The following is a 14,417-nucleotide window of genomic DNA, read 5'->3' as shown; positions in this document are numbered from 1 at the left end:
TCTGGGGCCGCACTGGGGATTTGTAAACCCCGCCCCCCAGCACGGACCTCTCACCTGACGCCTCACAATGCCCGAGCAATGATTGACGGCATCGCGCGACCATAGTGGAGTCGGCGGGTTCGGGCGGACATGTCGGGTGACTGGTCCTCCAACCAATCGGAATGAATCAGGGGCGGGACTGGGCCGAGTGAAGCATGCGCACTGTGATTAATGGCGACGCGGAAGACTTCCGGTTGCGGCTATGACCAGCTAAGTCGCACGTTTGGCTGCTCCTGCTACAAAGTGTTTTCGGGCCGATTGGAGGGCCCCAACGGCGCTGTAAGCACAATCCCGGTGGGGAAGGCTCCCTGAAGAGAACCAGACCAACTTATGGTCGGTACCCGGAGTGGGTGGTAGAAAGCAACAGCAGCTCCCAAAAAAAGCGGGGGAAGAAGACCAAAATGGCGGCCGTGGCGCACCCGAGGAATGGAGGAAATGGGCGAGGAGCAGCAGGCAGCTCTCCTGCGCTTCTTTACGGAGCTGAAAATGGAGCTCTTGGAGTCAATGAATGCGACGACCACCAGGCTGATGGAGCCCAGGCGACCCAAGAGGCGTCGATTCGGGAGCTGCAACAGGAGATGACTGTGAGGGAGGAGGAGCCACGGTCCTCGTGGGAAAGGTAGAGGTGCACGAGGCACTCCACCTGAAATGGCAGAGCCGTTTTGAGGAGCTGGATACCCGAATGAGGCGGAAGAACCTGAGGATCTTGGGCCTGGCAGAAGGCCTGGAGGGGTCAGACCTCCCGGGATATGTAGCAGAAATGCTGAGCTCCCTGATGGCAGGGGGCCGTCCCTTCGCCCCTGGAGCTGGAAGAGGCCTACAGGGTCATGGCTAGGAGGCCAAGAGCAATGAGCCCCCGAGGCGGTGCTGGTGCGGTTCCAGCGACTCAGCGACCGTGAGAGAGTGCTGGAGTGGGCCAAGAGGGAAAGGAGCAGCAGTGGGAAATTCGACGTGAGGGTCTACCAGGACTGGAGTGCGGAGGTGGCAAAGCGGCGGGCCCGGTACAACCGGACGAAGACGGTGCTACATGCAAACGGATCAGATTCGGAATGCTGCAGCCAGCGCGCTTGTGGGTCACCTACAGGAACCAACACCACTATTTTGAGTCCCCAGAGGAGGCGTGGGCCTTTGTACAGGAGAAACTGGACTCGAATTAGACCCGGGGATACTTGGCGGCCGTAGCCGCTCGGGTACTTTCAGCTGAATTCTTTGTTTGGATTTTGAACTCTTGCTGTGGTTTTTCTTCTGATGTTTTTTCCCCCTTTGCCAACTTCCCTTAGTTATTGTTATTGTGGTTATTCATGGTTATTTATGGTTTTTATGCTGTTTGGTAGAGGGCGACTGTTAAGTACATTGTTATTTGTTATTTATCTGTTATTTAAATGTTAAGTTGGGGGTGGGACGGGGGAGAGCAGATCGGGGATATGGGCCCCTAGGGGGGTTCTTTTACAGGCATGGACGGGGACGGGGGTGGAACTGAAGATGGCGGGGTGGGGTGTGGCAGGGCGAAAGCGCGGGCTTTCCTCTGTTTTCCTGCGCGTGGGGCAGAGGAGGGGGAGGGGAGGATGCGGGGCGTGGCTAGCAATGGCGACCTTTCCCGCGCTGGAGCGGGCCAGGGAGGATGGCAAGGGGGGGGAGGCCCCCCCCCCCCGGGCCGGGGGGAGTCGGAGTGTGGCAGGAGCAGCCGGGTCAGCGTGAACCAGCTGACTTACGGGAGTACGATGGGGGGTACATCGCGGCTAGGAGGGGTCCTAGCCTGGGGGGGGGGGGGGGGGTTAGGGAGGGATACCGGGTTGCTGCTGAAAAGACCAGAAACGGGAAGTGGAGGACTGGAGAGGTGGGGGAGGGGGACATCGCCATGGGGAGCGGGTCAGAAGGGGAGGGTCGACCCGGGGCGAGCAGGGAACAGGACATGGCTAATCGGCAGGGGAAGGGGGCGGGTCGTCCCGCGACCCGGCTGATCACTTGGAACGTGAGGGGGTTGAATGGGCCTAAAGAGATCAAGGGTATTCTCACACCTGAAGGGACTGAAGGCTGATGTAGCAATGTTACAGGAGACCCATTTGAAGGTAGTGGACCAGGTTCGCCTGAGAAGGGGGTGGGTGGGACAGGTGTTCCACTCTGGATTGGACGCAAAGAACCGGGGGGTGGCGATTCTGGTGGGAAAGAGGGTGTCGTTCGTGGCGGAGGAGGTGGTGGCGGATAAGGAGGGTAGGTATGTGATGGTGAAGGGTAAGCTGCAGGGGAGAAAGTGGTGATGGTCAACGTATATGCCCCGAACTGGGATGACGCGGGTTTTATGAGGCGCCTATTGGGCCTCATTCCGGGACTGGAGGCAGGGGGCTTGATCATGGGGGGGGACTTTAACACAGTGCTGGACCCCGGGCTAGACAGATCGAGCTCAAGGACCAATAGGAGGCCGGCAGCGGCAGAAGTGCTGAGGGGGTACATGGAGCAGATGGGAGGAGTAGACCCATGGAGGTTTGGTAGGCCGAGGGCGAGGGAGTATTCCTTTTTCTCTCCCACGTCCATAGAGTGTACTCCAGAATCGATTTCTTCGTGTTGAGCAGGGGGCTGATCCCGAGGGTACGGGAAGCTGAGTACTCGGCCATTGCGATCTCTGATCATGCACCGCATTGGGTGGATGTGGAAATGGGGGAGGCGCGGGACCAGCGCCCGCTGTGGCGGCTGGATGTGGGGCTGTTAGCGGACGACGAGGTGTGTAAAAGGGTCCGGAAGAGCATTGAGAGCTATCTGGACTTGAATGACACGGGTGAGGTGCAGGTGGGGATGGTCTGGGAGGCCCTGAAGGCAGTGATCAGGGAGAGCTGATCTCCATAAGGGCGCACAGAGAAAGAAAGGAGGCAGGAGAGGGAGAGGCTGGTGGGGGAGCTATTGGAAGTGGATAGGAGATTGCGGAGGCACCAGAGGAGGGCTGCTGGGAGAACGGCGCAGCCTGCAGGTCAAGTTTGACCTGCTGACCACCAGAAGGCAGAGACGCAGTGGAGAAGGGCACAGGGCGCGGTCTATGAGTATGGGGAAAAGGCGAGCAGGATGCTGGCACACCAGCTTCGCAAACGAGATGCGGCTAGGAGATTGGGGGAGTGAAGGAGAGGGGCGGGAAGGTAGTGCAGAAGGGCAAGAAGTGAACGGGGTCTTCAGGGATTTTTACAAGGAGTTGTATCGGTCTGAGCCGCCGACGAGGAGAGGGGAATGGAGGACTTCCTAAACAAATTGAGGTTCCCAAGGGTCCAGGAGGGCTGGTAGAAGGGCTGGGGGCGCCAATAGGGCTAGAGGAGCTAGTCAAGGGAATAGGTCAGATGCAAGCGGGAAGGCGCCGGGGCCGATGGGTTCCCGGTGGAATTCTATAAGAAAAATGTGGACTTGGTGGGACCGGTACTGGTACGAGCCTTTAATGAGGCGCGAGAGGGGGGGGTTCTGCCCCCCAATGTCGCAGGCTCTGATCTCCCTGATATTGAAGCGGATAAAGACCCCGTGCAGTGCGGGTCCTACAGGCCTATCTCGCTTCTGAACGTGGATGCCAAGTTGCTGGCAAAGATCCTGGCAGCTAGAATAGAGGATTGTGTGCCAGGGGTAATCCATGAGGACCAGACGGGGTTCGTGAAGGGGCGGCAGCTCAACACGAACGTGCGGAGATTGCTGAATGTAATTATGATGCCGGCAGTGGAGGGGGAGGCTGAGATAGTGGTAGCGCTGGACGCGGAGAAGGCATTCGATAGGGTGGAGTGGGAGTACCTGGGAGACGTTGGAACGGTTTGGGTTTGGGGAAGGGTTTATTAAGTGGGTGAAGTTGCTCTACTCGGCCCCGACGGCGAGTGTAGTGACAAACGGGAGGAGTCGGAGTATTTCGGGCTCCACCGAGGGACCAGGCAGGGATGTCCCCTATCCCCCCTACTTTTCGCACTGGCGATTGAACCGTTGGCGATGGCACTGAGGGGTTCAGGGGGTGGAGAGGACTGACTAGGGGAGGGGAGGAACATCGAGTATCGCTGTATGCGGATGATCTACTGCTGTACGTGGCAGACCCAGAAGGGGGAATGCCGGAGATAATGGAACTATTAGCAGAGTTTGGGGACTTTTCGGGGTACAAACTAAATTTGGGCAAAGCGAGGTTTTTGTGATACACCCGGGGGACCAGGGAGGGGTATTGGGAGACTCCCCTTCAAGCGAGCAGGAAAGAGCTTTAGGTACTTAGGGGTGCAGGTGGCAAGGAACTGGGGGACCCTCCACAAGTTGAACTTTTCCAGGCTGGTGGAACAGATGGAAGAGGAATTATAGAGGTGGGACATGGTACCGTTGTCGCTGGCGGGGAGGGTGCAGTCAATCAAAATGACGGTCCTCCCAAGGTTCTTGTTTTTATTTCAGTGCTTGCCCATCTTCCTCCCTAGGGCCTTCTTCAAAAAGGTGACGAGTAGCATCATGAGCTACGTGTGGGCGCATGGCACCCCAAGGGTGAGGAGGGTCTTTTTGGAGCAGAGTAGGGACAGTGGAGGGCTGGCACTGCCCAATCTCTCGGGGTACTACTGGCGGCAAATGTGTCAATGGTGCGCAAGTGGATGATGGAAGGGGAGGGGCAGCTTGGAAACGAATGGAGAGGGCGTCCTGTGGCAACACAAGCCTGGGGGCCCTAGTAACGGCACCATGGCCGCCCCCCCCACGAGGTACACCACGAGCCCGGTGGTGGCGGCCACCCTCAATATGGGGGCAGTGGAGGCGACATAGGGGGGAAATGGGAGGTCTGTTGGCGGCGCCAATAAGAGGGAACCATAGATTCATCCAGGGGAACATCGACGGGGGATTTCAGAGCTGGTACAGGGTGGGAATACGGCAGCTGAAGGACCTGTTTATAGAGGGGAGGTTTGCGAGCCTGGGAGGGCTGGAGGAGAAGTTTGAGCTCCCCCGGGAAACATGTTCAGATATTTACAAGTGAAGGCATTTGCTAGGCGGCAGGTGGAGGGGTTTCCCCTGCTCCCCAGTAAGGGGGCGAGTGATAGGGTGCTCTCGGGGGTCTGGGTCGGAGGGGGAATATCAGACATCTACAAGATAATGCAGGAGGCGGAAGCAGCCAGGGGAGGAGCTGAAAGCCAAGTGGGAAGGGGAGCTGGGAGAGCAGATAGAGGACGGGACGTGGGCGGATGCACTGGAGAAGGTCAACTCTTCCTCCTCGTGTGCGAGACTGAGCCTCATTCAATTTAAGGTGCTGCATAGAGCTCACATGACGGGGACAAGGATGCCGGTTCTTTGGGGGTGAGGACAGGTGTGTCAGATGTCTGGGAAGCCCAGCGAACCATGTGCATATGTTCTGGGCATGTCCGGTGCTGGAAGGGTTCTGGAAGGGGGTGGCAAGGACGGTTCGAAGGTGGTGGGGTCCAGGGTCAAACCAGGATGGGGGCTTGCGATCTTTGGGGTCGGGGTAGAACCGGGGTACAGGAGGCTAGGGAGGCCGGAATACTGGCCTTTGCGTCCCTAGTGGCTCGACGAAGGATATTAATTCAATGGAAGGACGCGAGGCCTCCAAGCGTTGAAACTTGGATTAACGATATGGCTAGCTATATTCAGCTAGAAAGGATCAAATTTGCCCTGAGAGGGTCGGTACAGGGATTCGCCAGGCGGTGGCAACCTTTCCTTGACTTTTTAGATCAGAGATAGACGTTCGGGTCGTGGCAGCAGCAACCCGGGGGCGGGGGAGGGGGGGGGGGGAGGGGGGGGGGGGGGGGGCAGCAAGGGTCATGGGGGGACATGCACGACTGTAACGCGGGCAAGTCTGCTCGCTGCTCATGTCTGAAACTGTAGGCTGCCTGTTTGTTAAGGTTGCCTGGGGGGGGGGGGGGAGGACTGGTGCGCGCGAGAGGGCGGCGAGGGAGGGACATTTGCCTAGAGGGATTGTGTTGTAAATAATTTAAAAATTAGTAGGGGTAAATGTCTGTATGGAAAAACTTTTTCAATAAAAAATTATTTAAAAAAAAAAAAAAAAAAAAAAAAATGGCGACGCGGAAAAGGTTCTTTCTTGGATCTGTAATCAGTGACGGTGGGAATGGCGGGTCGGAGGGAGAGCTGGATCATGCGGGTTGATAGGCACGCTTCGTAAACATGTTATGTAAACCGAACACCTGACAAAATAAACCACCGGTACCTGGGGATCTGAGAGGACTTTGCAGTTTTGTTCCAGAAGAGACTATGCGGCCGCCATCTTTATTTGGTGCTCGCAACGCTACGCATGCGCCCTCGGCATCATTATTTAGATCAGTCGCGGTAGTGCGCACGCGCATCCACCATCTTTATTGGGGCACGAGCAGCAGAGCGCAGGCTCAGTCGCCATCATTGTTGGGGGCAACATTTTTAAAATGTGTCTTCCTGACTGTTTCACGCTGAGTTACAAATTCTTATTTATGGGGCAGAATATATGTCGAGGGCAGTGACCATAATTCGAATTTATATTATGACTTGAACAAAATACAACTTTTAAGACTTTTAGAGAAACGTCAGAAAATAACAATTGACACTGAGCCACATGAATGAAAATGAAATGAAAATCGCTTATTGTCAGGAGTGGGCTTCAATGAAGTTACTGTGAAAAGCCCCTAGTCGCCACATTCCGGCGCCTGTCCGGGGAGGCTGGTACAGGAATCGAACCGTGCTGCTGGCCTGCTTGGTCTGCTTTAAAAGCCAGCGATTAGCCCTGTAAGCTAAACCTTTTCAGCCTCTCATGAGGAGATATTAGGTTTTAAGGAGAATCCTAACGGAGGAAATTGAGTCAGAGAGTTTTAAGGAGGAAATTCCAGAAATTGAGGGCCTTGGCAACTCAGTAATGGTGAAGAGATTAAAATCAGGAATTCTCAAGTGGCCTGGAATTAAATGAGTGCAGAGATCTCAAAGGGGTGTGTGGGAAGAGATTACAGAGATCTGGATGATCACTACCATGGAGGAAAAAGAAGAATGAGAATTAAAACTTTTTTGTGCCTTTTAAAAGGAAGCATTTGCAGATCAGTGGGACAGGGGCTGGTGTGAGTTAGCAACTAGGTAGCCAGAGTGTTTGTGATGGGATGGAGGGGGTTGTTTAATGTTGGAGTCCGGCTGCGAGTGCATTGGAATAATTTGGTTGAGACGTAACAGAAGAATGGATGATGGTTTCTGCAGCAGAGGAACAGAGACTAAGGTGCAGAAGAGCTATGTTCCTGAGGTGGGAAATCGGCCAATCTGGTGATGATGTGGATATGTGTTAAGAGCTCATCTAGGGGTGAAACATTTGACAGGAATGGAATTGGTAACAAGGGAGTGGAGTTTGTAGAGGGGACAGGAAGGGAATGGGTTCAGTCTTCTCAATATTTAAATGGAGGAAAGTTCTGCTCATCCAGCACTGGATGTCGGACAAGATCAGACTGTGTGTGGCTTGGAAAGGAACTTGCAGGTGGTGATGTTCACATACATCTGCTGACCTGCTCCATCCAGGTGGTGGAGGTTAAGTGTTTTGGAGATTCTGTCAAATTGTGATTCAGTTGTTGGTTCATTGCTTCCTGTTACCCTCACTCCGTTCTCTCTCCCTTTCTGCACCTGCGAGTTCACACTGGGGAAAGGCCTTTCACCTGCCCCGATGGTGGGAAGGGATACACTCATTCATCCCAACTGCTGACACATCAGCAGATTCACAATGATGAGCGACCCTTTTAAATGCGGAAGTGCTTAAAAGTTCTCGGATCAGGTGTCCCATCAAAGAGTTCACACTGACGAGAACCATTCAGCTGCTCCGACTGTGGGACTGGGTTCAGACGATCGTCTCCACTCACTCTACACAGCGGATTCACACTGGGGAGAGGCCATTCACCTGCTCCCAGTGTGGAAAGGGATTCATCACTCAGGCAACCTGCCTGAGACACCAGTGGCTTCACACTGGGGAAAGGCCTTTCACCTGCACGGGAATGGTTCAAGCTGGCAGTTGGTACTCAGATTCCCCAGTACAGACACCTCACTTTAAAATTACATTTCATTCAGACATAAGAGAAACCATCACCTGTTCCCCCACTGCCCCCCCTGCCCCCCCTGCCCCCCCCCCCAACCCCCCCCCCTCCCCCCACCACCACCACCACCAACCACCACACACACACACAAATACCCCGCAGGCCCAGAGGGACAGTGAGAGTCCAAAACATTGTTGTACAGTCTGATTGATATTTCATATGAGCCTTTTTCTGTCCATAGAATCCCTTCAGTGCAGACGAGGCCATTTGGCCCATCAAGTCTGCATCAACTCTCCAATACGGCACCCCACTCCTCCACCCTATACCCTGAGGCCCACCTAAACCTTGGGACACTCAGAGGAAATCTTTTAAATGGCCAATCCACCTCACCTGCGCTAACCACAGTCTTTGGACTGTGGGAGGAAACCGGGGCACCCGGAAGGAACCCACGCAGACACGGGGAGGAAGTGCAAACTCTACACAGTCACCCAAGGCCGGAATCAAAACCCCTCCCTCTGATCTCCAGTTAGCCCTGTTTGAATGAAAAGAGCCCCAGTTTCTCTCATCCCTCCATGTAACTAAAGCTCTCTTCCCCGGGATCATCTCAGTGAATCCTTCCACACCCTCTCCATGACCTTGACTCCCTTCCTGGTGTAAGATCCTCAAAACCTGATCTAATATTCCAACTGCAGCCTAATCAATGATTTGTCCAGGTTTACATGACATCTGTCATTTTGTACTCCACACTTAGAATTATAAAACCTTGGATCCCATGTGTTTTTGAAACACTTTATCAACTTGTCCTCCCACGTTTAAATATTTGTGTATCTGAACTACTTTTTGGGTTTGGGAGATATTAACATAACATGGCTGAAATTCATTGACATCCAATGGCTGATATAATGTGTGTTATGGGGGAGAGAAGTTTAGTCTGAGTTAGAAACTCAAGCAGGAGCTTCACTGCAGACAGGTCACCGTGGAAACGCTGATAAGACATTCCATTCCACAGAATCGACTCATTGGAAACTTTTATTGGATCGGGGAGAGGACAGAGTTTGTCTGTTATTAACCTCAACATAAACTTAAACCAGAGTGAATAATAGAACAGATTAAATTCTAACCTGTGATGTTTTCGCTACAGTAGTGGAATTATCAGAAATAATAGAATTAACAGGCAGGGTAGTTCAGGGAAAATGAGGAAATTACTGCAGAAACTTAACTGCTGGAAACCAAGAATGTGCCCTTGTAAATCACAGATTAGAGAAACTCCTGCTGTCTTTTCCTCACTTGCTGCATGAACTGTGTTCCGTACTGGCCACCAAACCTCAGGAAAGATATATTGCACTTGGCAACAGTCCAGTACAGATTGACCATGATGAAGTGAGGCTGGTGAACCGAGTGAGTCCCTTCCCACACATGGAGAACATTAACGGTCGCTCCTCAGTGTGAACAGGTCGATGAATCTCCCGGTCTGATTAAATCTATTCCACAATCCCCCAGATTCCAAGGTTTCTTCCAGCGTGACTACATATCGTTCGAAAGGTCAGACCATCGGCTAAAACGTCATCACATTCCGAAACATGGGAGCTGTTTCTCCCACATTGAACAGGGTCTTTGAACAACGAACAATACAGCACAGGAACAGGCCCTTTGGCCCTCCAACCCTGTATCGGTCATGATACCAACATTTGCCAAAACCCTCAGCACTTCCTTGTGCCGTATCCCTCTATACCCATCCTATCCATGTGTTTGTCAAGATGCCTTTTGAATGCCGTTAACGTATCTGCTTCCACAACCTCCCCTGGCAATGCATTCCAGGCACTCACCACCCTCTGTGTAAAAAAAACCCTGCCTCGCACATCTCCTCTAAACTTTGCCCCAGGGACCTTAAATCTATGCCCCCGGGTGACTGACCCCCCCACCCTAGGAAAGAGTGCCTGCCCATCCACTCTATCCATGCCCCTCATAATCTTGTCGACCTCTATCAGGTCATCCCTCAACCTCTGTCTTTCTCATGAAAACAATCCGAGTCTATTCAGCCTCTCCACATACCTAACACAATCCAGACTAGGCAACATCCTGGTAAACCTCCTCTGCACCCTCTCCAAATCCTCCACATCCTTCTGGTACTGTGGCGACCAGAATTGTGCTCAATATTCCAAGTGTGGCCTTAACAAGGTTCTACACAACTATTGCCTGACTTGGCAGTTTTTATACTTGCTGCCCCGTCCAATGAAGGGAAGCATTCCATCTGCTTTCTTGACTATCTTGTTCATTTGTGATGCCAACTTGAAAGATTTGTGCACATGCACACACAGATCTCTCTGACTTTCTATATTCCTGGGAGTTTTGCCATTAACGGTATATTTCCCCTCATAATATAATAATATTCTCCTTAACCAGTAATGCTACTCACCCACCCCTTTTACATCCCTCTCTATCTCTCCTGAAGCATCTCTATCCTCCAACATTCAGCTGCCAATCCTGCCCTTCCTTTAAACATGTTTCTGTGATAGCCACAACATTGTAATTCCAAGTACTAATAAGTGCTCTAAGTTCATCTGCCTCCCCGCTATACTGCTGGTGTTGAAACAAATACTCTTCAAACCACTGTGTTTGAGCAGACAGGGTGATGTGATTCTCTTATTTTTGTTCTCCAATTCACCTTCAGTTATTACACCTTCTGGCTCCCACCCCCCCTGCCATACTTGTTTAAATCCTCCCGAGTGACGATAGCAAACCTCCCAGCCAGGATATTGGTGCCCCTCCAGTTTAGATGCAACACGTCCTTCTTGTACAGGTCACACCTGCCCTGGAAGAGATCCCAGTGGTTGTTCACCCTCCCCCCTTTCAGGATGTCCAGTGTTCGTTCAGAGACATCCTGGATCCTGGCACCAGGGAGGCAACATACAATTCTGGAGTCTCTTTCCTGTCCACAGAAGCACCTATCTGTGCCCCTTCATATAGAGGCCCCTATAACTATCGCTCTCCCACACTTTGTCCTCCCCTGCTGAACAACAGAGCCGGTTGTGGTGCCACTGTTCAGGTTGCTGTTGTTGTTTTCCCCACTGGGTTACCCCCACTAACAGCATCCAAAATGGTATACCTGTTAGAGAGGGGGACAGCCATAGGGGATTCCTGCACTGCCTGCCTGCCCTTTCTAGTGGTCACCCATCTGTCTGATCCAGTGAACAGACTGTGGAAATAATTTAACCAGTTTACACAGCTTAGAAAAAACATCACACCATTCACAGCAGGGAGACACCATGCATGTGTTCTGTGTGGACGAGGCTTCAACTGATCATCCAACCTGGAGAGACACAAGGACACCGGCACCATGGAGAAAGTGTGGAATTGTGAGGACTGTGCGAAACGGTTCAAATGTTCATCTCAGCTGGAAAATCATCGATGCAATCACACTGGGGAGAAGCCAATCATCTGTTCTGTCTGTGGGAAGGGATTCAGTATGTCAGGCAGCCTCATGTCACACCAAAAATTCACACTGAGGAGAGGCCATTCAGCTGCACTCACTGTTAAAAGAGGTTCAGGCAGTTATCTAACCTCAATGTACACCAACATGTTCAGACTGGGGAAAGACTGTTCACTTGCTCTGTGTGTTGGAAGGGATTCATTCATTCATTCAGCTTTCTGATATACAAGCAAATAAACACCGAGGAGAATCCACTTACTTGTACTCAGTATGGGAAGAACTTCAGGCAGTCATCCACTCTCATTGCACACCAACGTATTGACACTGGGGAAAGACCGTCCATCTCCTCTGTATGTGGGAAGAGATACTCTCAGTCCAGCAGCCTACTGTTTGTTACACACACCTACTCACACAGGGGAGAGACCGTTCATCTGCTCTGTGTGTAGAAAGGGATTCACTCAGTCATTTAACCTCTTAACATATCAACAGCTTGATGAGTGACTGAAGAGACTGGATTCTGCTGTTATTGCTGCTGTTAATCACATACAGGATCGATCGTCTGACAATATTTGGTTTATTTCTGCTGATGTCAACAACCCCTATAACTGGCTGCAGTTCAATATTCTGGATTCGTCACTGATTTTGGGGACTACAGGGTCTCTTTTTAAAAACATATTTCCTCTTTATTCAAGATCTCTCCCAGGAACACACTTGCTACAGCATTACAAACTTTTACTTTAATCCTAAATAGTTTCTGATGCACAAGCAAATACACACCGAGGAGAATCCACTGACTTGTACTCAGTGGGAAGAATTTCAGGCAGTCATCCACTCTGATTGCACACAAACATATTCACACTGGGGAAAGACCGTTCATCCCCTCTGTATCTGGGAAGAGATACTCAGTCCGGCAGCCTACTGTTTATTACACACTTGCACTTACAGAGGGGAAAGACTGTTCATCTCCTCTGTCTCTGGGAAGAGATATTCTCAGTCCAGCAGCCTGCTGTTTGTTGCACACACGTACGCACACAGGAGAAGCCGTTCATCTGCTCTGTGTGAGGAAGGGATTCACTCAGTCATTTAACCTCTTGACACATCAACAGCTACATGAGTGACTGAAGAGACTGGATTCTGCTGTTATTGCTGCTGTTAATCACATACAAGATCGATAGTCTTACAATATATGTTTATTTCTGCTGATGTCAACAACCCCTATAACTGGCTGCAGTTTAATATTCTGGATTTGTCACTGATTTTGGGGGCTGCAGTGTCTCTTTTTAAAAACATCTTTCCTCTTTATTCAAGATCTCTCCCAGGAATAACAATCCTGATTCTTTTGCTGCCAGTCTGGGCTCAATAAAATTTGAGACGGATTTGCAGGTATCAATTATTGTTTATTTTAACCAGCTGGCTGGGTGACTCACTCTATTGGGAGAGCAGGACACCACCAGTCTCCTGCCTCTTCAACAGCCAGAGAGCCGAGGGAACAAAACATCTAATTTCTATACATTCAAGTTGCATCAAGTTTCACAAACATACGACCAAATAAGGCAACAGTACAAATGCAAAGCTCCCATAGGCTTTCCCTACATTCCTTAACATGGCCTGAGGCCCCTTTTCCCAGTATCCCTGGCAACAAAGAAATGGTCCTAGTGGCTGCCCATCCCCCTCTTCCTGCCTTGAATCCCAGTTGATGTTTAAAAGTCCACTAACCTAACTCCTTATTCTACTGCAGTAAAATTTTACTCCTAACTTGGCCTACTACCCTTTATGCCTTTCTGTTCATTTCCTCAGGAACACACTTGCTATAGTGTGATACACTTTTACTTTAATCCTAAATAGTTTTTGGTGCAAAATCTATAATTCAGTTTCTGAAACATTCTACTGATCTCCGATTGGAAAATGCTGATTAATCCTTGCTGGCAATTCTTTCTGATTTACACATTTTTCACTGTGACACCACCATTATGAAATTAAATTATCAACATGAAATAAAACCGTAAAATATTTCACCACCTCATGAATAGAAACTTAATCAACATTATTATTGATGAAGATTGGAAGTCGCTGAGTTGAATCATTTCTGACACAACAGCCGTAACATTTAGTAAAGGTGGAACCCACAACAAAGACTGGTTTGAGAGCCACTCAGCAGAGATGACATCTGTCGTTGAAGCAAAAAGCAATGCCGACCCGAGGCCCAACATAAACCCAAAAGCCAGAACAGTCCATCACTTGGGACTTGAACATTGCCAAGACCATTTTGTAAAAGATGAAGATGCTGTACAAATAAATACTGGTGCAGCCTACGTCAAGGAATCCGAAATGCATTTGATTGTGGATTATTGTTTTTGAATTTAGAGTACCCAATTCATTTTTTACAATTAAGGGCAATTTAGCAGAGCCAATCCACCTACCTTGCACATTTTTGGTTGTGGGAGCCAAACCCATGCAAACACGGGGAGAATGTGCAAACTCCACATGGAGATTGACCCAGAGCCAGGATTGAACCAGGGACCACGGCACCGTGAGACAGCAGTGCTAACCACTGCGCCACCGTGCCGCCCTGATTATGGATTATGGTGAAATTCTCACCCGCAGATGTAAATATGTCCCGCTGGGTTGAACACGACTGTGAGCTGTACTCCTGTGAGATGGACACCTCCCAATCTCTGTTTGACTCTCCTGCAGCTTCCTGTCATGGTTGAGTTGGACAAGGAACCCTCATCACTTGAACTGGGAAAGGCCATTGATTGCTGAGAAAGCAGAAAGGTGCCCGGCAAGGATGGAATTCCAGCTGATCTGCTCAAACACAGAAAGTCCCATTGACTGTCACACCTTCATGACCTGCTCCTCCTCTGTTGTTAGGTTTTCAGCTGTTCCTCATTTCGACGATGACATCTACTAAGAGTAATGTGTTTCTCTTGTGGTCTTTCTGCGATTTGAGAAGGTGTTTCTCGATCCACAGA

The sequence above is a fragment of the Scyliorhinus canicula genome, unplaced genomic scaffold (genome assembly GCF_902713615.1).
Source record: "Scyliorhinus canicula unplaced genomic scaffold, sScyCan1.1, whole genome shotgun sequence".
Classification (NCBI taxonomy): domain Eukaryota; kingdom Metazoa; phylum Chordata; class Chondrichthyes; order Carcharhiniformes; family Scyliorhinidae; genus Scyliorhinus; species Scyliorhinus canicula.
This window is presented reverse-complemented; position numbering follows the sequence as displayed.